At 45.3% G+C, this 19,959-nt stretch overlaps 1 pseudogene; it reads right to left on the bottom strand.

Annotated features, from left to right (window-relative positions):
* Positions 1–18,352: 18,352 nt before the first annotated feature.
* On the bottom strand, positions 18,353–18,493 carry LOC128332213 (uncharacterized; annotated as a pseudogene).
* Positions 18,494–19,959: the final 1,466 nt, after the last annotated feature.

Consider the following 19,959-nt stretch of genomic DNA (forward strand, 5'->3'; position numbering starts at 1 on the left):
CTCCCCTTGCCTAATAGTAGTTACGCCCCTGGTCGATATTATTAGCTAGAGCCTGAGAAGAAAAACGGCATCATTTGGCTGTGTGCAGGAGTGCCTGGTTGATGGTTTATATGATGTGAGAAGTACTGGCGCTATCAATCTTGCCCACCTCTCAAGATCCTCCAAACGGTGAGCTTCAGTACGTGAAGCTGGGGGTGAGCCATGCCCCCAGGATGTGGCAAAAGAAGAATCCCTTCAAGTGGAAGATGTACATAGGAGCAGTTGGAGAAGTATAGGAGGTATGGGAACCAGTGTCACCAAGAAATGATGAGGATGCAAGTTTTCCCTTATTTTCTGGAGAACCTTCAGGAGGAGTGGGGTTTGGGAAAATATGTAAAGGAAGCTGCAACCCCAATGGTGGGTGCATGCATCCCCCATTGAACTGGGACTGATCCCTGCTCTGGAGCAGAACAGTTGGCACTCCGCATTGTGGCACGATGCGAGCATGTTGATGGATAGAGTGCCCCAGAGGCAGAAAAGTCCGTGCAGAGATTCTGGGGCTTGTTTGTTTGTTTATTATATTTATGGTCATTGACCAAAACATTACATACAACAATGATATACAAAATAAAATAAACTGTTTAAGTGAATTAAAAAACAATATGGTACAATACAATACTACAATTTGGGTCCACTCGAGGTCGTAGGTGGTCCCTCGACTTAGGGCGTCCGCTAGTATATTGTCTGTCGCACAAATGTGGATCGCTGAGAGAGTGATTTGCCATCAAATTGCTCACTCCCAGATTTGAAGAGATAGGGACAAGAGGCAGCGAGAGACCATGCAACCCTGGTGATTGATATAAGCTTTCGTTGTGGTGTTGGTTTGGATTTGGATTACTGGACTGCATAAATGGGGAGCCAGGTGTTGCAGGGCTTTGAGAATCATGAGTAGTTCCAAGTAATTTATGTGGTGACCCCTGTCCCTTTGGGACCACATAAATTGCCCAGATGAGCTCCCCAGCCTGATAGGGAAGCATCTGTCATGATCTGAGTGGAAGGTGGCATGGTATGGAAGCTCGTGTATCCCTGCAAGCTTCTTGGGGCAGTCCACCACCTTATGGCTCAATGTACATAGTTGGGTTTGGCGAGGACTGATGACTGAGGTTGTCAGAGGTGGTCGAAGGTATTGAGAAACCACCACTGGAGAACATGCATGCATAGTTAAGCATGGGGAAGTACAACAGTCATGGAGGCCATGAGGCCCAGTATGAGTGGTCTTTGTTGGATGAGTTGTAGTTGAGAGCCCCAAGTTCGAGAGAAGCATGATGGTATAGCTCAAATCACAACAAAGCCCATTTTCTGTGTTTGCAAAGAGTAGCAACTCAACGAGAAACAGGAAGATTAGAATACCCCATTCTTGGAGGAAAGCAACAATGGCCATACACTTTGTGTAGATATGGGGAGACATGGAAAGTCCAAATGGCAGAGCTTTGAACTGGAACATTTGAGAGTGTTCCAAATGCAGGAATTGTATGTGTTTGTAGTCTGATAGAAATATGGTAATAGGCATCCTTGAGATCCAAGGAGGCAAACCAGACGTTTCTCATGAGAATGGAGATAATGGCGGTAACAGTCAGCATTCTGAACTTTTTGTAAGTGATGAATGCATTGAGGTCCCTGAAGTCCAGGATGGGGAGGAGCCTTCCATCCCTTTTGGTAACAATAAAATAGCTGGATAAGAAACCTGTGGCAGTTTTGTGAATCACAGGTTCAAAAGCATCTCTGAGGAGCAAAGAACGCACTCTTGTAGGAGTTCTGATGTAGGTTGAGTGATTTTGATCTCTGAGAAAGGTGGAGGGCTAATAAATTCTATCACAGATGACAGTCAAGACCCATTGATCTGAAATGATGTTTTTCCATGTATTCAGATAGGGTCTCAAACATGTTCCATAAGTGAAATGGTCATGTACGCTTGCTATATGTAGGTGGTTTGGACTTTTGTTGTTGAGACTTCCCGAATGAGTACTGTTCCATTCTGAACTGTGAAGTTCTAGAGCAGGCCTGCTCAACTTTGGCCCCCCTCAGCTGTTTTTGGACAACAACTCACATAATCCCCAGCCACCTAATAGCCAGGGATTATGGAAGTTGTAGGCCAACTCTGCAGGAGGGCCAAAGTTAAGCAGCCCTGTTCTAGAGGGTTGAAAGGAATGGTTGGTCTGTAGAGAGGAGTTGGTCAAAATGATGCAGCACATGAGGAATGGTAAGATTTGCTTCCTCTTGAGAATTTGTAGGTAGATTGTGATGCCATAGAAGCCCAGCAGAGAGGGAAAGGGAGAGTCCATCTACCTCCCACTCAGTGCTGCCTGGAGTGAGAGACCAGGTGGGTGCTGGGGTTCCTTCTGCTGTTGCCTGCCTGCCTTTGCTTCCCCTGTGGGGCTGCAGCCTCAGGTTAACATCTGGTGTGGGCAGGATTGGGTGTGCACAGGATTGGGACCAGCTCCTGAATGACTCAGCTGTTCCTCAGGTCACCTGCTCAGTTTTGGGCTTTATAGGAAGGCTCCTCGTGGTAGCGGGCCCGCCACCAAAGGGGTGCCACCAAAGGGGTGAGCCACTTTGGGGGAGAATGAGGGCGAGGGCTAGAGGGCGTCTGTTTAATTAGTTTTAAGCTGTTTTAGACTTGGGTTGAAGTTGCTATAATGTGTTTGGGTTTGTCTGGAGATGGGGGAACAGGGGGCGCCTTTGTTGACTATGGGGCAGCTATCCCGTTGGTGGTGGTGGGGGGGAATAGAAGAAGTAACGTTGGCAGGTCAGCGGGCCGTTCCAGGGGAAGGGTAGTCAGAAATTTAATAGCTGTCTCCCCTTCCGGCTGTCCTGCCAGCTCTTTGACCTCGGGGAGCAGTGCCAACAACCCACATAGCTTTTCCCTGCTCCTCTGTAATGCCAGGTCAGTCCAAAATAAATCTGAACTCATCCATGATTTGATCATGGATGAAGGGGCCGACCTGGTATGTATTACCGAGATTTGGTTGGGGGAGGCTAGTGGTCCAGTTTGGTCTCAACTTCTCCCTCCAGGATATTCTGTAGAGGAGCAGGTGAGGAGACATGGACAGGGAGGTGGGGTGGCTGTGGTCTATAAGGATAACATCTCCCTTATCAGGGTCCCTGTCAGGGTATCGGGCCATATTGAATGTGTGTACTTGAGTTTGGGGACAAGGGATAGATTGGGACTTCTGTTGGTGTACCGGTCGCCCCACTGCCCAGCGGAATCCCTTACTGAGCTCACAGACTTAGTTGCGGAATTTGCGTTGGAATCTCCCAGACTCTTGGTGCTGGGGGACTTCAATGTTCATTTCGGGACCAATCTGTCCAGGGTAGCTCATGAGTTCATAGAGGCCATGACAATTATGGGCCTATCCCAAGTGGTCTCTGGACCGACGTATATTGCAGGTCACACACTTGATTTGGTATTTTACTCTGATCAGGGTGGTGTTCCATGGGTGGGGACTCCTGTGATTTCCCCATTGTCATGGATGGACCACCATCTGGTTAAGGTTGGACTTACAACCACTTCCCACCTCCACAGGGGTGAGGGGCCCATTAGAATAGTCCGCTCGAAGAGGTTATTGGATCCACTAAGATTCTAAGAAGCCTTGGAGGGATTTAATGTTGGCTTTGCTGGTGATCCTGTTGATGCCCTGGTTGAGAATTGGAACAGCTTGTTCACGAGGGCAGTAGACACAATTGCTCCCAAGCGTCCCCTCCGACCCACTTCAAATTTGGCCCCTTGGTATATGGAAGATCTACGGGGGCTGAAGCGGCAAGATAGGCGACTGGAGCGCAAGACTTGACTCAAATCTGACAGATTGCAACATAGAGCACATCTAAAGATCTATGCTCAGACAATACGTGCGGCAAAGAGGCAGTTCTTTTCTGCCTGTATTGCCTCTGCAAGTTCACGTCCAGTGGAGTTGTTCAGGGTTATGAGGGGATTAGTATCTGCCCCCCTCCCTTGAACCAGAATTTGGAGTCATCAGTTACCCGTTGTGATGTGTTTAAAGAGTTTTTTGCAGATAAAATCTCTCAGATTTGGGCCGACCTAGATGGAGACTCCACAATTAATTTAATGTCTGAGCTGGAGGTGCCCAACAACTCCTCTTATGTGATTTGACTGGATCAGTTTCAGTTTGTGACTCCTGAGGATGTGGACAAGCTGTTTGGAGCAGTGAGGCCTACCACTTGTTCTCTTGACCCTTGTCCAGCATGGCTTGTTTGATCTAGCAGGGAGGTTGTTGTAAACAGCCTGGTGGAAATCATAAATGCTTCTCTGAGGGAGGACAGGATGCCTCCTTGTCTTAAGGAGGCAATCATAGACATCTTCTAAAGAAGTCTGCATTAGATCCCTCAGAGTTGAGCAATTATAGGCCTGTTTCCAACCTCCCATGGCTGGGCAAGGGAATTGAGAGGGTGGTGGCCTCTCAGCTCCAGGCGGTCTTGGAGAAAACTGATTATCTAGACCCATTTCAAACTTGTTTTTGGGTGTGCTATGGGATGGAGACTGCTTTGGTCAGCCTGATGGATGATCTCCAATTGGGAATTGACAGAGGAAGTGTGACTCTGTTGGTCTTTTTTGATCTCTTGATGGCTTTCAATACTATCGACCATAGTATCCTTCTGGAATGTCTGAGGGGGTTGGTAGTGGGAGGCACTATTCTACAGTGGTTCCGCTCCTACCTCTCGGATAGATTCCAGATGGTGTCAACTGGAGACTGTTGCTCTTCAAAATCTGAGCTTAAATATGATGTCCCTCAAGGCTCCGTACTTTCTCCAATGCTTTTTAACATCTACATGAAACCTCTGGGAGAGATCATCAGGGGATTTGGAGCTGGATGTTACAAGTACGCTGATGACACCCAGATCTACTTCTCCATGTCAGCTCAGGAGCTGGCATATCCTCCCTAAATGCCTGCCTGGAAGCAGTAATGGGCTGGATGAGGGAGAATAAACTGAAGCTGAATCCAGATAAGACGGAGGTACTTATTGTGCTGGGTCAGAACTCTAGAGACTATTTTGATCTGCCTGTTCTAGATAGGGTCATACTTCCCCAAAAGGAACAGGTTCACAGTCTGGGAGTACTTCTGGATTCACACCTCTCCCTGGTTTCTCAGGTTGAGGTGGTGGCCAGGGGTGCTTTCTATCAGCTCTGGCTGATATGCCAGCTGAGCCCGTTTCTCAAGATCAATGACCTCAAAACAGTGGTACATCTGTTGGTAACCTCCAGACTGGACTTCTGTAATGCGTTCTACGTGGGGCTGCCTTTGTACGTAGTCCAGAAATTTCAGTTGGTTCAGAAGGCGGCAGCCAGCTTGGTCTCTGGGTCATCTCGGAGAGAACATGTTACTCTTTACTAATGGAGTTTACACTGGCTGCCAATAGGTTCCCAGACAAAATACAAAGTGCTAGTTATAACTTACAAAGCCCTAAATGGCTTAGGCCCTGGTTATCTAAGAGAGCGTCTTCTTCATTATGAGCCCCACCACCCATTGAGGTCATCTGAGGAGGTCCATCTCGAGTTACCGCCAACTCATTTGGTGGCTACACAGAGACGGGCCTTCTCGGTCTCTGCCCTGAGATTGTGGAATGCGCTCCCTGCTGAGATACGATCCTCCCCATCTCTGGCAATTTTCAAAAAACACCTGAAAACCCATCTTTTCACCCAAGCTTTCTCAGCTTCCTAAATTTTGAGGGTTTTAGTATCTGGTTTATTTTAAAATTCAAAACTTGATTTTGGGGGTTTTAATCATTGTAATTGTTTAATTGTTGTTTTAAAATGTTTTAAAATTGTTAATTGTTATATTGTTTTTAAATTTGTTTTAGCTCTTTACTGTTTTAGATAGATATACGTTTATTCGGTCATTGACCAGCAGAATTTACTGTTTTAGTGGTTTGTTTTAATTGTAAACCGTCCTGAGCCATTTTGGAAGGGCGGTATATTAATAATAATAATAATAATGATGATGCAACGATATCTATAACAACTGACAATAAAATTCTGGCATCCCAGGTCCTTGGGAGGGACTCGATGTCTGGATAAAACAAACCAGTCAATAACACCTGTCTGACTGTGTAAACAAGAAATAATAATAATAATAATGACTCGATGTCTGGATAAAACAAACCAGTCAATATCACCTGTCTGACTGTGTAAACAAGAAATAATAATAATAATAGATCCAGCCATATTTCTTAGTTTTTGTATTCTCTCCAACACTTCATCAGTACGCTCACCAAACAGGGCCTGACCGTCAAAAGATAAGTTTTCTATCCTTGTTCTCGTTTCAGGCACCAAGGTGGTGGAACACATCCACACATGGAATTGCAGAGTAATTGCAGATGGCATGGAGTGGGCAGTGCAGTCTGTGGCATGTTGAGTTGTGTGAAGAAGCTGCTTGGACAGGTGGAGAGCTTCTTAATGGTAAGTTAAAGCGGACTCCCATAGATCCTGGGGAATAAATTCCAGAAAAGGCAACATTTCCCCCCACAAAAACAAATTGTAGTGGGCCATACAGGCCTGCTAGTTAGTGATTTTCCAATGTAATGTAGATGTCGAGTATATGCGCCTTCCTAGGGCATCTAACTTTCTTCCCTCTCTGACAGGTGGAGTTGACAAGATCCTGTTCTTGGAGCGTAACTGAGCAGCTTCTACAGTCACCTAGTTAGGCACTGGATGTCATAAAGGGAACTGATTGTCCCCTGCTTGGACCTTGTAAAACCCTTCCAACTTTTTAGAGGTAGGTGACAGTACTGCTGGCTTTCCTCAGCAAGATTTGACAGTGTCCATCAATGCTGAATTTAGTGGCAAGAATGTGGAGTAGGGAGTGTCAGTATCAATTGGACCAAATATGGGATCTGGAGTAGATTTAGGAGGTTCATTAATTTGAATGCCTAAAGACCTCTTGAATGCTAAAGACCTAGCCATGCATACCACTTGGTCAGTAAAAAACTTAAGGCCCTCAGATGGAGAAGGAGGCTTAGGGTCCTTGATGAAATCTGAGGGTGTGGAATTCAATTCCAGGTCAAGAGATGTTTCAGCATCCTCCTCGGAAGTGGATTCATCCCCAGAGTATTCTGGCACTTGTGGATAGAGGTCAGGTAAGAGGTTGCGCATCCAGGATCAATGTAAGGACCGAAGTTGGAATAGGCACTTTCCCCGAGTCCCCAAGGAGTGAGGTATCTGGCAGCACTGGTATCATAGATGATGGAATGGTCTTCAGTACCGAGGGAGTCAGTATCAACAGCACAAAAGACTGAGGTGTTCTTTTGTCCCTTGACCAAGACGTGAGGCACCGTGGGGAGTGCGATCAAGACCAAGACTCCCAGCGATAATAGTCTGGTATTCCTTGGCATTAGTATCAATAAGTGTGAGAGCAATGATGTAGGTATCTGTCTCTGTTGTCGATGCCACATCTGTCATCAAATAAGTATGAGTAGTGAGCCAGCGAAGGCAAACAGGGCAGATGGTAAGTATGCTCTGATGGGGAATAGTCACTGTGACAACTTTCTTGCATCAAAATGCTAATGGAAAGCAAAAAAACTGAGGCACTGTGAAGAGAGAGACAGAGAAACTAAACTAAATGAAATAAGAACAATCAAGGGAACTTAACGAGCCAGGAATATTCTCCAGAGACTTAAAGGTAAAGTTTGCTGTTGAATCGGTTTCGATTTCTGGCAACCACAGAGCCCTGTGGTTGTCTTTGGTAGGATACAGGAGGGGTTTACCATTGCCTCCTCCTGCACAGTATGAGCTGATGCCTTTCAGCATCTTCCTATATCGCTGCTGCCCAGTATAGGTGTTTCCCATAGTCTGGGAAACATACCAGCAACCTCTGGCAACCTTTGGCTTGATAGTCAAACCATTTTCCTGCAGTGCCATTAGGTGGCTCCACAGTCAGTACTTCCATCTTATTTGGATTCAACTTCAACTGCCCGATATAGGTGTTTCCCATAGTCTGGGAAACATACCAGTGGGGATATGAACCGGCAGCCTCTGGCTTGATGATAAAGTCATTTCCTCGCAGTGCCATTAGGTGGCTTCTGGAGACTTAAGCGATGCAAAGTATGCAATGGACAATAAAGAACTGAAAGAGAGGGATAGCCTCTCTCTCATGTAGGCAGGGGGCAGGGCTACCACCAAAAAGAAACAGAGCTTGGAGTGTTCCCGACCAGGGCTACTGTGCATGCACAAAGCCCATTTGTATGAGTTACATTGATCACTCAGAAGAAAACAGAAAACTAGTACAAAGAATTTCAGTACGATTCCCTTTATCTTACCCAGGAATAAATTCCGCTATGTTCAGTTAGGTTTACTTCTGGGTAAATGTATTTAATCAGGGCTGGTGTCAGGAGTTGGTATGGTTGGCAGCTGCCAAAGGTCTCAGAGCCCACCGCTGGTCCTGGAGACCACCTCTGTGCCCATACCTTTTGTATGGTGGTAGCAGAACAACCCTCTCAGGTCCAGCCCAGGTAGGAGACAGCCCATGGAAGGTATGTGGGCTATGCCTCTGTGGTAGAGCATCTGCTTTGCATACAGAAAGTCCCAGGTTCAATCCCTGGCATCTCCAGGTAGGGCTGGGGAAAACTCCTGCCTGAAATCTTGGAGAAGTTGCTGCTAGTCACTGTGCTAGGTGAACCAATGGTCTGACTCAGTAAAAGGCAGCTTTCTATGTTCATGTTACTGACAGCCCGCTGAAATATGGCCTAGCAGTGTTTAGTATTGTAGCCTTAAGTAGCAATCTTTTGCACACTTACCTGGGAGTGAGCCCCACTGATCACAATGGGACTTGTTTCTGAATAAACATGCATAGGATTGCAAAAGACAGGAGCTTCAACACACTCAGTTTTCTGGAACTCAGCAGTCTTATTTCTTCCACAGAGCTCCTTTCAGTGGAAAGGAGCAGATATTTTTCTGCAGTAGTCTCTTGTGGGGCTGATGGAGGGAGTGGGGGTGGAGAGAGAACTGCTTCCTTCTGGATGGTCCACTGAGGCAGAGAGACTGACAAGGCTCCCAGTGATTTACTTGGCTGTTTCCATGCCCCTTCTTTGCTGTGCAGCCTCTGGCTTCTCAAGGTTTTCTATTAAACTTTTAATACTAGGGACCCCCTTGTTCAGGGCTGCACGGCAGCCATTCATTAGTGTCCACCTAGGGAACAAATAACTCTTTAGCTTCACCCTAGGTGTCCAGCCCACTTTGTGCCTGGAGGGGGATTTGTAATCGAAACAGGGCAGTGCACGGAGCAAAACAACTTGGGAACTTGCCTTTTCATTCAGGTAATACCCAGGACACATGTTAATGATTTCAGCTTAAGTATCAGGCAGAGACTTGACTGTAAATTAACCATAGCAAAGGAAACCACCTGCATGTGCCAATGGAGCCACTTGAGAGACTACCAGGGAAAGGCGCAGCGAGAAGTACTGGGAGTGGTTTGTTCTCAGAGGCGATGTTTTTCACTTCCTTAGAAGGAACCTTAGATATTCTTTTATGCAGGTCTATAGCTGCAGCAGAATGGGCTGGTAGATTGGACTGAACCACTCCAGATTGTAGATGGGTGATCATGTTGCTGAAAATTCCCCCCAAGTTAAAAACACATTAGATACCAAAAAATAATCACAGCAGGCAAGGGGTTAGACTAGCTTTCTCTGTAATGTGGTAGTCTTCTATTTCCAGCAAGTGTGTTTTTCATGAGAGAACAAACATAAGTAATATGCCCCACCTGTAGCCTGATATAGTACAGTCCATTCTATCACCTCAACATTTTGTCTCCACATTCTGATATATGTGGAGACCCTGCCATGCTCTCCATCTTCCGAGCACATGGTCGGTTTTCTTGTGAGGCGAGAACAATTTTCTAAAAAGAAACCAGAACTCTTAGTTTACAATCAGGAGTAATCCTTTCATGAGCCAAGGTGAGACAGTCATCTCAGGTGGCAAATTTTGGGGTACCAGCAAAGCAGCAAGATGCCCCCTGCTGCCATCATCGAAACAGCTCTTTGGGACTGATCTGACCCTTGCAAGGAACATGGGGAGAAAAGAGAAGACTTGCCCTCTCCGGCTCCTTGCAAAGCTTGCAAAAAAGCATGAGAAGAAGCTGCTGGCAACCTTCCTTCCTCCTTCACCACCTCCCCCCACCCCACCCTATGCACTACTTTCAAAGCTTGTGTCACATATGAGCATCTTTGATTAGGCAATATATGTGCCTGCTGAGAACACACACTTTATCCCAAGCTTTACTCTCCAAGCAAAATGAACATCTAGGCAAAATTAGAAAATGTGACAACCTTTGGAAAACAATGCTACACAATTATCAAAATGTGTGAGCAACATAATGCATATTCCTTTCTAGGCTTCTGCAGTAAAATTACTTTGATTCAAAACAGAACCCCATTTTTTGTTCTGCTTTATTTCTACTTCCATCTGTTCTTTTTAAACCTCCTTCCCTACAAGAGCTGAATGTGGCCCAACTGCAGTCATTTGCCCAGTGGAAAGTATTGCTACCAGGAAGATGATTCAGTATAGTCAAATTTTTGTAGGTGCAGACAAATACTGCCCAAATCTCAAAATCCTCAGGCATTCAAAAAAATAAAATAAAATAATCTTCCCAAACCTCTACAGAGGAGGGAATATTTTGCATCCTCTTTGGTAGTCATCTATTCTGAGCTGTGTTCTATTATGCAATGTGGAGATGGTTTTAAACACAAAATACCTCTGGCGGGGGATTAATCCAGCTAGAAAAATTCCAGTTATCTGTGGCATACATTTTTTTTAGAGTGAGATTTAGGGTGGTTTCAGACATCATGCAAAACCTCTGTTAACGCTGAGCTCTGCACAAGGTCCCTCAGTCTCGGGAGTGCACACTCCCTCCTCCCATCCCCATGTGAGCATCTGTTTCCTCAAGGTGAGATTGGTTGTGGTGTCCAAACCCACCAATCTCAGCTTACTCTAACTTACAAGTGTGAGAGGACCCAAGATCTGAAACTCACTTGAATCCAAGGGTTGAAGTGTGTTTCAGAGCTCAGGATTTCTGAACCAACTAGGTTAGAATAAGTTGAGACTGGTGGCCTCTGACATCAAAACCAATCCAGAGACGTAAGTTTTGGGCCGTACAAAAATATGTTAAATAAATAAAATACAAATAAATAAATAAAATCTTGGTTTAGGAAGCAGACACTCATGCAGGGATGAGAGAGGGACTCTTGAGGTGGAGGGACGCTGCATGGAGCTGGGTGTTAACAGTTTCGCGTGATGTCTGAACCCACCTATTATATTGCAATCTGAAAGAGACACAATCCAAACCAGGAGTTCCCAGCCTTGGGTCCCCATATGTTGTTGGAATTCAGCTCCTTTTGGTCACTGTGGCTGGGGTCCCAAAGTTGGGAAACCTTAGCCTAGAAAAGCTGGGTGTGTCCAGGGTCCCTTCCAGCGCTAACATACTGTGATTCTATGGTGCATTGACCCTACTGAGCTCCATGAGATTTCTGAATATACATTAATACAGGGGTTCTCAAATGATGATCCCCAGATGTTATTGGATGACAACACTTATCACCCCACTTACAATGTCTTTCAGCCATTGGGCTGGCTATGAAGCAGGGTGAAGCGATCCTCTTCAGGCAGCAGATTGTGGGCCAGTTGTCAGGGGCAGCATGGCAGTTCACCCAGCATCCATTCATGGATGGCCTGAAGGAAGGTGAAATGACACCACACTATTTATGCTCTTTCTTTCCCAATAGAAAAGAATGGAAGGGGGAGAGCTTTGAGGGAAAGGAAGAAGAACTGTGGGTGTAAGTTTAATAGAAAAAGAGACAACAAAGCAAGGCACAGGGACAGCATTTGGCACTCTTTTCCAAGCAGCAAGGTGTCATGGGTCAGCAGTACACCAGGCCACAGGTGTATGTTCAGTGACGTGGATAGATACTCAACCATCAGATTACAAAGGAATGTGGAAGGCAAGAATACAAGTGAAGCAAGAGGAAAAGGGATCCTCCTTCAAGCATCTTAACTGGAGAAAGCTTGTTCATCTGATGGAGGATCTATACAGCCGTAGATTCCCACAGCTCCAGCCTGCCTGCCCCTGCCCCTACCTGCCATTTCTACAGGGCCCTTACACACCTATCTTAAGAATGTACGGTGACAATATCCTTACATGAACTAAAGTTTGGCACTCCATCTTTTCCCCAGTTTAGGGACTGCTTGTGATGAAAATGGGAGAGATCTGGGTGCTCTCATTCAAACCTCCCACCACCACCTTTCTCTTCTCTAGATATTTGGGCTTATACATTCTATTTTGGAACTAGGTTGCAAACATTCAATGCACATGTAGCTGGGAATTAGTAAAATAAAGCTGCTTTGTTTTTATTATGGCACAGGCCCTCTTTGCATCACATCTTGGCCTCAGTCCAGAGAACCACGGACACAGCAGCAAACTTCTGAGCTCATGCTCAAATAGCAATGATCAAGGCTTGAGAGCCAAGGTTTCTCTCAGTGCTAATCAACTGGAAGGTAGGGCAGAGCAGGAGTGAGAAGGAGAAGACATATTAACACAGAGCTCTTCTTCTTGCACCACCATTGCCAGTACTAGATCAAAGTAAAGGTTCTCATAACACCTCTCGCTTGCTGGGCAAGGGTGCAGGAGGCAGAGGGTGGTTAAACAGATCAAGCCTAAAATCCTAAATGCACTTCCATAGGAGCAAATTTCATTAGCAACACCAGAATTTCAATGTCAAGGAAATGTGTTCACATGTTAATTCCTAATTTGTACATGAAGATAGTAATTACTAGGCACTAATTTGTATATTATTAAATCTCATAGCATCACAAACTGTCTTCTGCCACTCAAAACATATGTGAGGCAAGTACGTACCACTGCTGTTTGGAGATGGGAGAACTGAGAGCCATTTCACACACTACATTACAACAAACCTGGGTTTCCCTTTCAGTGTAGATTTGAGGGAAGCTTCAGCAAATCCCAGCCTTTTGATGAGTGTAGTTCTGTCATATGCTTCTTGCTTGCATACTTTATAGTTTAGATGTACATTTAAAAATATCTTAGGTATTCATTTGGAAACATAATATTTTAAGAGACCATGAAAAACAGGATTTGAACCAAGCTGCACAACACAACAAATGCAGAATCTGTGCATTTTCCCTTTCTGTTCATATATACTTTGTGCCTAGAGTCACAAAACTTCAGTTTATTATCCCTTATCTAGCCAATTATTGCCTGTAGGCAGGTATTTAAGGGTCCAATGCCATTTCCTGATATTGATGACCAACATCTTTGAAAAAGCCAGTACCAATGTCTAAAAAAGCCTTAAGAAGTAGACTTTCTCACAGTACACAAATTCCATTTAGGTCAGAGTCAAACCAGGGAAGGCCCGATCCACAGCTTCCTCTCTTAACCACTACACTACACCAGCTCTCAGCAATAGCCCTTTGGTTCATAGTTAATTTTTGATGCTCTAAATACTTGACAAATTGCCACATCATACACCCAATCTCCTAGAAAGGTCAAGGTTCCACGGAGGTACTCATTGTGCAGGGTCAAAACCCGGGAGATGAGTTTGATCTGCCTGTTCTGTATGGGACCACAGTTCCCTGGAAGGAACAGGTATGCAGTCTGGTGGTGCTTCTGGATCCAAGCCTCTCCCCGGTGTCCCAGGTTGAGGAAGTGGCCAGAAGTACCTTCTATCAGATTCAACTGATACGCCAGCTGCGTCTGTTTCTTGCGATAAATGACCTCAGAACAGTGGTACATATGCTGGTAACTGAAGACTAGATTACTGCAATGTGCTCTATCTGGGGCTGCCCTTGTGTGTAGTCTGGAAACTACAGCAGGTTCAGAATATGGCAGCCAGGTTGGTGTCTGGGTCATCTCGGAGAGACCATAGTACTCCCGTATTGAAAGATTTACACTGGCTGCCGATAAGTTTCTGGACAAAATAGAAGGTGCTGGTTATAACCTATAAAGCCCTAAACAGCTTGGGCCCTGGGTATTTAAGAGAATGTCTTCTTCGTTATGGACCCCACCGCCCATTGAGATAATCAGGAGAGGTCAGTCTGCAGTTGCCACCGGCTCGTCTGGTTACTACTCGGGGACAGGCCTTCTCAGCGGCCGCCCCAGAGCTTTGGAACTTGCTCCCTGCTTAAATAAAAGCCTCCCCATCTCTGACAACTTTTTACAAGTCTTTAAAGATGCACCTATTCACCCAGGCTTTCAATTAAATATTGTTTAAGCAGTTTTAACATAGTTTTAAAATGTTGTTTTAAAATTTAAATTGTTATCATGTTTCAACTTTTACGCTATCATTTATTTTGTTTTAACTACTGTTTTAAGTTTTTATGTTGTCATTTATTTTAACTAATTGTTTTAACTTTTTGTTTGTTTGCTTGTTGTAAACCACCCAGAGACGTGAGTTTGGGGCGGTATAGAAATATGTCAAATAAATAAATAAATAAATAAAATTAAATTCTTGCAGAAGCATTTTACAGAAATATTTGCTTTTAAATATGGATTGAACAAATCAATGATTTACAGTTTGATCAATTTATGCTTTTAGCCCTCACTTTTTAAAATTCTCCTTCCCACCCACCCCCACCCCATTTAGTCATTGCCTTGTACAAAACATGGCAATTTACTGTTTTTAACTCTTTTCCAGTGCAGATTGTTAACAAGTAGGCTTACTTTTCTACTGCAACTGGAAACTCGCTCACTAGAACTTCAAAACATTTTTTTAAAAATATATGACCACATATGGCTTATTCTTAAAATGTTATAGGTCTGCTCTTCTTGCCATTCCCCCCTTAACTGGCCTTTTAAAATGCTGTAACAGCTTTACAAAACCTTAAACAATTGCTTTCTTTATGTATTTAATACTTCCAGGTTTTCAGAGATTTGCTCTTTTTGCAGTATTTTAAATGATTCGGAAACTTACTGCTGCAGAAGATTATATATGTTCTTGTAATCTCTCTAATTGTATGTTGATTTTTTAAAACATTTAAATCCTCTATTCAAATATACAGCCAAACCCAGAGACAGAAAAACAACTCAGTTATTGTTTTTTGGAACCTTAGTCCAAAAAGCATTTATTTGAAGGCAAGTGCTATTCATTTCTATGGGGCCTACTTCCAAGTAACAATGCTTGTGATCTTAAACCTATAGCTGCAGGACCCCAAGCACTGAAATCAACTGACGTTATTACCAAGTGATATGGGGTTGGGGGTCATGAAGCCAACATATATTATTCAGGGGTGACTCTGAATAAAAGAACTAGTTTGGGGGAGCAAAGGGGTGGCAAAGAAAATAATTAGGGGAGTGACGATTTTGCTTTACATAAGATACCTATAAAGATGATGTAATTAAAGTTGTTACTTTATTTACCTTATCGCTTGAAATTTTCAAACTTATTCAGGAAATGGGCCAGATTCCTCCTAGAAAATACTGGAGAATTTGGAAGTAATGCAAAACCAGAGTTAAATGGGGCAGAGGTTGGGACTCTGTTACATCTGAATGCATGCAACTGTGGTTTTGAGGTGAAAGTGACCTGTGGTTTGCCTCTCCAAACTCCAGTTTGAACCTCTGGTTTGCAGCAAGGTTCGCCACCGAGACCTAAGGTTTGTCCACCAAAGCCTTATATCAGAACGCACACGCTGACATAACCGCAGTTCTGTGCAGTTTTTGGAACCACATTCATAGAGACAGTGGTACAGACCCGCCCGGGATCGTGCCCACTCCATGCCTGCGGAGATTCTCGCTGGCTGTCTCTTCGAGCACTCGCCCCACCCCTCCTGTCTCCAATGCAGCCATGCCGTTGTCCGGCAACAGAGACACTTCAGCGTCCCATCCCAAGCGTGTCAGCCTGTCAAGTGGCAAAGTCACACAGGGGCATTCCCTCTTCCCACTCTGTCCCTTGCTCCCCCATCCTGGCAAGCAGGGAGGGAGAGGGACAGGATGGCAGAACGGCCACTAAGTGATTCACTCCCTGAGAATAAATACGCAATGATGTTTGTTCATAAGCACGAACACTCCAGGTGGCAACACAAGCAGGGCACCCCATGACAGCACTTGGAGGGGTGGGGAGTCGCGGTACCTGGTGTCAGGTTTAAAAGGCAGCCCCAACCAGGGATTCTCGAACAGCCACTTTCTATTTTTTGCACAAAAAGGGTGGGAAAGGGGGGTCCCTTTGTGGTCCCTATGCTTACGCCTGAACAGGGCCAGGCAGCCAGCATTGCCAATACTGAGAAGGGAGATTCTTCATATATGATGGTAATGAATGCTGACCCCACGTGGACCACTCACTCATGAGAGTGTAAGGCCATGGTGACACCCCCTCACAAGTCATGAGAAGAATCATCTGTGGGGATAGGGGTGTCAGACAGAACCGCTACCACAAAACAACCCCTTCTCCCACATACAGCTCTCCATGGGGGCTGTGTATCGAGCCAGGTTGCTCAATGCAAAGCTGTGGGGACAGATAGCCCAGCAACTGTTCTTCCAAAGTGTGCCCTCTGCCAGCATGTCCACCCATGTGGGCATGTGCGCCCTTCCTTGTGCCCTGCATTACGATGGTCACTGGAAACCAGGGCTTCCCTCTCCTGCAATCCCCCACAGTGGCAGATCTGCATAAGGCACAACGCTGGCCCACACCCAGGAATTTTGAATGGGAGAAAAGATCCATTCTCACACCCGATGTTCCCCCTGCCCGAACGCATGGCTGGGCATTGACACACGGAGAGTCACAGTCTCCTTTGGGTCTGTGCAAGGCTTCACATGGGAGAGTGGGTTGCAGTGCAAAGGTTATATCATTAACCAGAGAGAGTGGGGGCCCCATGCAAGTGGCACCCCTTTCTTGAGTCTGCTCAACTCATGAGTGCACAGTCTGACAGAAGACCTAGGGTGTTCAACCCACTTGTCCTCCCCAGTAGACTGGCCCTCTCACAAGAAGGGCAGTCCACTGGCAGGAGGGCAGGAGTGTGGTTTAGTCTGCATGGACTGCTTTGCCAGGGTCAGCCCTTTCAAGAGCATCCTAAGTCACAGCAGGACAGACCCCCCAAGGATCCTTTTCTCTCCCTCATATACATATCCCCTCCTAGGAAATCATCATGTTCCCTTCCCTTTCCTGAGTAACAGGGAAATAATGCCCCTCAAGTCCCCCCCCCCGCAATCATGCTTGTGCAGGACAATTTTGTTGTGGGGCTCTTAGGAGAGCTGTGGTGCTATCTATGTCAGAAGAAGTGCAGGCATTGCACGGCATTTAAAAGGATTTAAATGGCCTTTCCATGCCAAGGATGGGTAGACTGTTCCAAAAGGGCAGGGTTGTGCTCAGCACACCCCTTTTAAGATCATGGCCAATGGCAGCCGTTCTGGTGGCATGCTGACACTTTGCTCACAGTCTGGTGACACTGGCACTATGGAACTTGCTGGGATAGGCCTCAGTGGACTAGGAAGTGGGAGGGGCTCCCCTCACCAGAAACTGGAGGCTGCCGCACCACAGTTGGATGAACGTCTGTGATGCGATTTACAGTTACAAATTGAAACCGTGGGTTCATCAACCCCCAGTTATATGTTACATGTGAATGCAGCCACTGTCTCTTTGGATTAGGCCAGATCTTTCTGTCTGCTTTCCAGGATAGTTTTGTTTTCTTGTTCAGACGATGTTTCAGGAAAGACTATTTATTTATTTATTTATTTGACATATTTTTATATCGCCTAAAACTTATGTCTCTGGGTGGTTTACAACAAGATTAAAAAAGTAAAACATTAATTAAAAACAAAAACAAAAAAATTTAAAAGCAAGAAATTTAAAACAAAATTTATAATTTTTAAACAATATTCTAAAAACAACATTAAAACAATCAAAACAATATCAGTTAAAAGCCTGGGTGAACAGATGTGTCTTTAAAGACTTTTAAAAAGTTGTCAGAGATGGGGAGGCTCTTATTTCACTAGGGAGCGCATTCCAAAGCCTCGGGGCAGCAACAGACTAGGGTGCGGAGAGAGGTCATACCGGGCCAGCTGAAATCTGCAGTGGAGATTACCTTGCTCACGTGGTCTCACCCAGCCTAGTTCCTGGCCTAGTTCCTGGCCAGGTGAGAAACTAAGAGGTTGGCCTAGCTCCTGGGAGGTTGGAGGAATCTCCTTCCAACTTGATTACAATGGTTTCTGCTGCTTGTTCTGGCATAGAGGAGTGAGTGAATGAGGTTTCTTTAAATGACAGAGGCCATTTAAAATAACTAATTCCAGCTATAAGGCCATAATATATTAGGACTGATACCTTGCTGTAAAATTCCAGTCTAGCAGATGGGGAGAAGAAATTTTGGGGGGAGGACTACCACAAATTATGCAGTCGAGTTTCCCGCATTTGGGGAAATCGCAGGGGTCAGCACATCTGCAGTGCAATGGATGAACCTCACCCTGGGAACACCTCTTTCATGATCAAGCTGTTTCCCCTACCAAACCAGGGGTTTTACCAGGGGTTCCAGAGCGGGTTAGCCGCTCCAGAACCACCGGGCTCGGCTGTGAGCCCGGTGGTTCTGACGATCAGCAAAAATTGGGCTAGCGGAGCGGAGCCCGATTTTTGCTGATCGTCAGAATAGCCCCATAATCTTCTTGGGCCACAATGACAATGCAAGGTTGCAGAAATCTTGAAAAATTAATGTTTGGGGCTAACACTACCTTTAAATGTTATTTTCCGCCCTGGTATACATTTTCATGCATCCAGCAGTTATCAGATGAAACCCTATATTTATTTTTAAATGTACAAATTGGAAAATTATCCTGTTCCCTGTTCCCTTCAGTTTGATGGGATATTATTCAACTTTTACAATATGAAAGATTGTGCTACATAGAGCTTTTCTATGTAGATATTTGATCCAGCAGAGCAAATACTTACCTACTGACTGCTCTTCACTACAAAATGCCCCTTTTGAGATGTGTTGGCATGGATGTTGCATAGTATTTACTTTGAGTAACGGCACCGTTTGGACTGGACTTCCAGTCCAAAGTCTGGTCCTCCACTGGGGGGGGGGGGTGCTGGGTGGTAGCCACGCCACCCGCCTGCACTGTGCCGTTGCCACCGGGCACCCCGCTAGCAGCCTGCCTGATCGCCTCTGTTGTGTGGTGGGGGAGGGGCTGCTGAGGGCCACGTGTGGCTGGGCCTGCCTGCGCCTCTGCAGTAACCGCCAGGGAGCAATGACGCATGTGACGTGATGTGAGGGCACACATAGCACATGCATTGCATGAGGCAGGGCAGGGCAAGAGGCTGTTGCAAGGGAGCTCTGAGCAAGCACAGGCAGCAGAACTAGCAGGAGAGAGAGAGAGCGCACCTTTGTGTGGTGGAGGCGTGGCTCTCTTTGGCCCACCCTGGTAGGCTTATGACGAGGCCTATGGAGGGGAGTTTGCCAAGACCCCTCTGAAACTAGTCCTGTGCTATGGCATTATGGCTATCATGCTATTTAGGTCTAATGGGATGGGGTCCAACCCAGGCATTAAGAAAACAGGTAGGATTTAGCCCTAAGGCAATTAATTTTACATACTAGATTGTGAATAGTCATTAAATCCATTCTATGTAACCTAGCTAAATGGAAGCTTATACAAACATTTATCTTAATAAGAGTGTCATAGTGTAACAGCCCACTGTGGGAATTATTTCTACCCCAAAGTGAAACATCTCTTTTACAGCTCTAAAACCAAGTGTTTAGTTTACAAAACTGCATTTTGATTGTCTACATGAAAAGCCAAAGATCTCGTGAAAAATTGATAAGCCAGTCCACAAACCAAGTAAATTAGCTGAATTATCCAAAATAATTCAGCTAATAATTATTTTGGATACCTGCTGACCCAATTCCATTGAATCTGATTCAGTAACATGGCTTGAAGCAAAGTGGCCTTATTAATGGAGCTAGGGATCAGGATGCAAATATTTCAGATT

This window comes from Hemicordylus capensis, chromosome 6 (genome assembly GCF_027244095.1).
Source record: "Hemicordylus capensis ecotype Gifberg chromosome 6, rHemCap1.1.pri, whole genome shotgun sequence".
NCBI lineage: Eukaryota > Metazoa > Chordata > Lepidosauria > Squamata > Cordylidae > Hemicordylus > Hemicordylus capensis.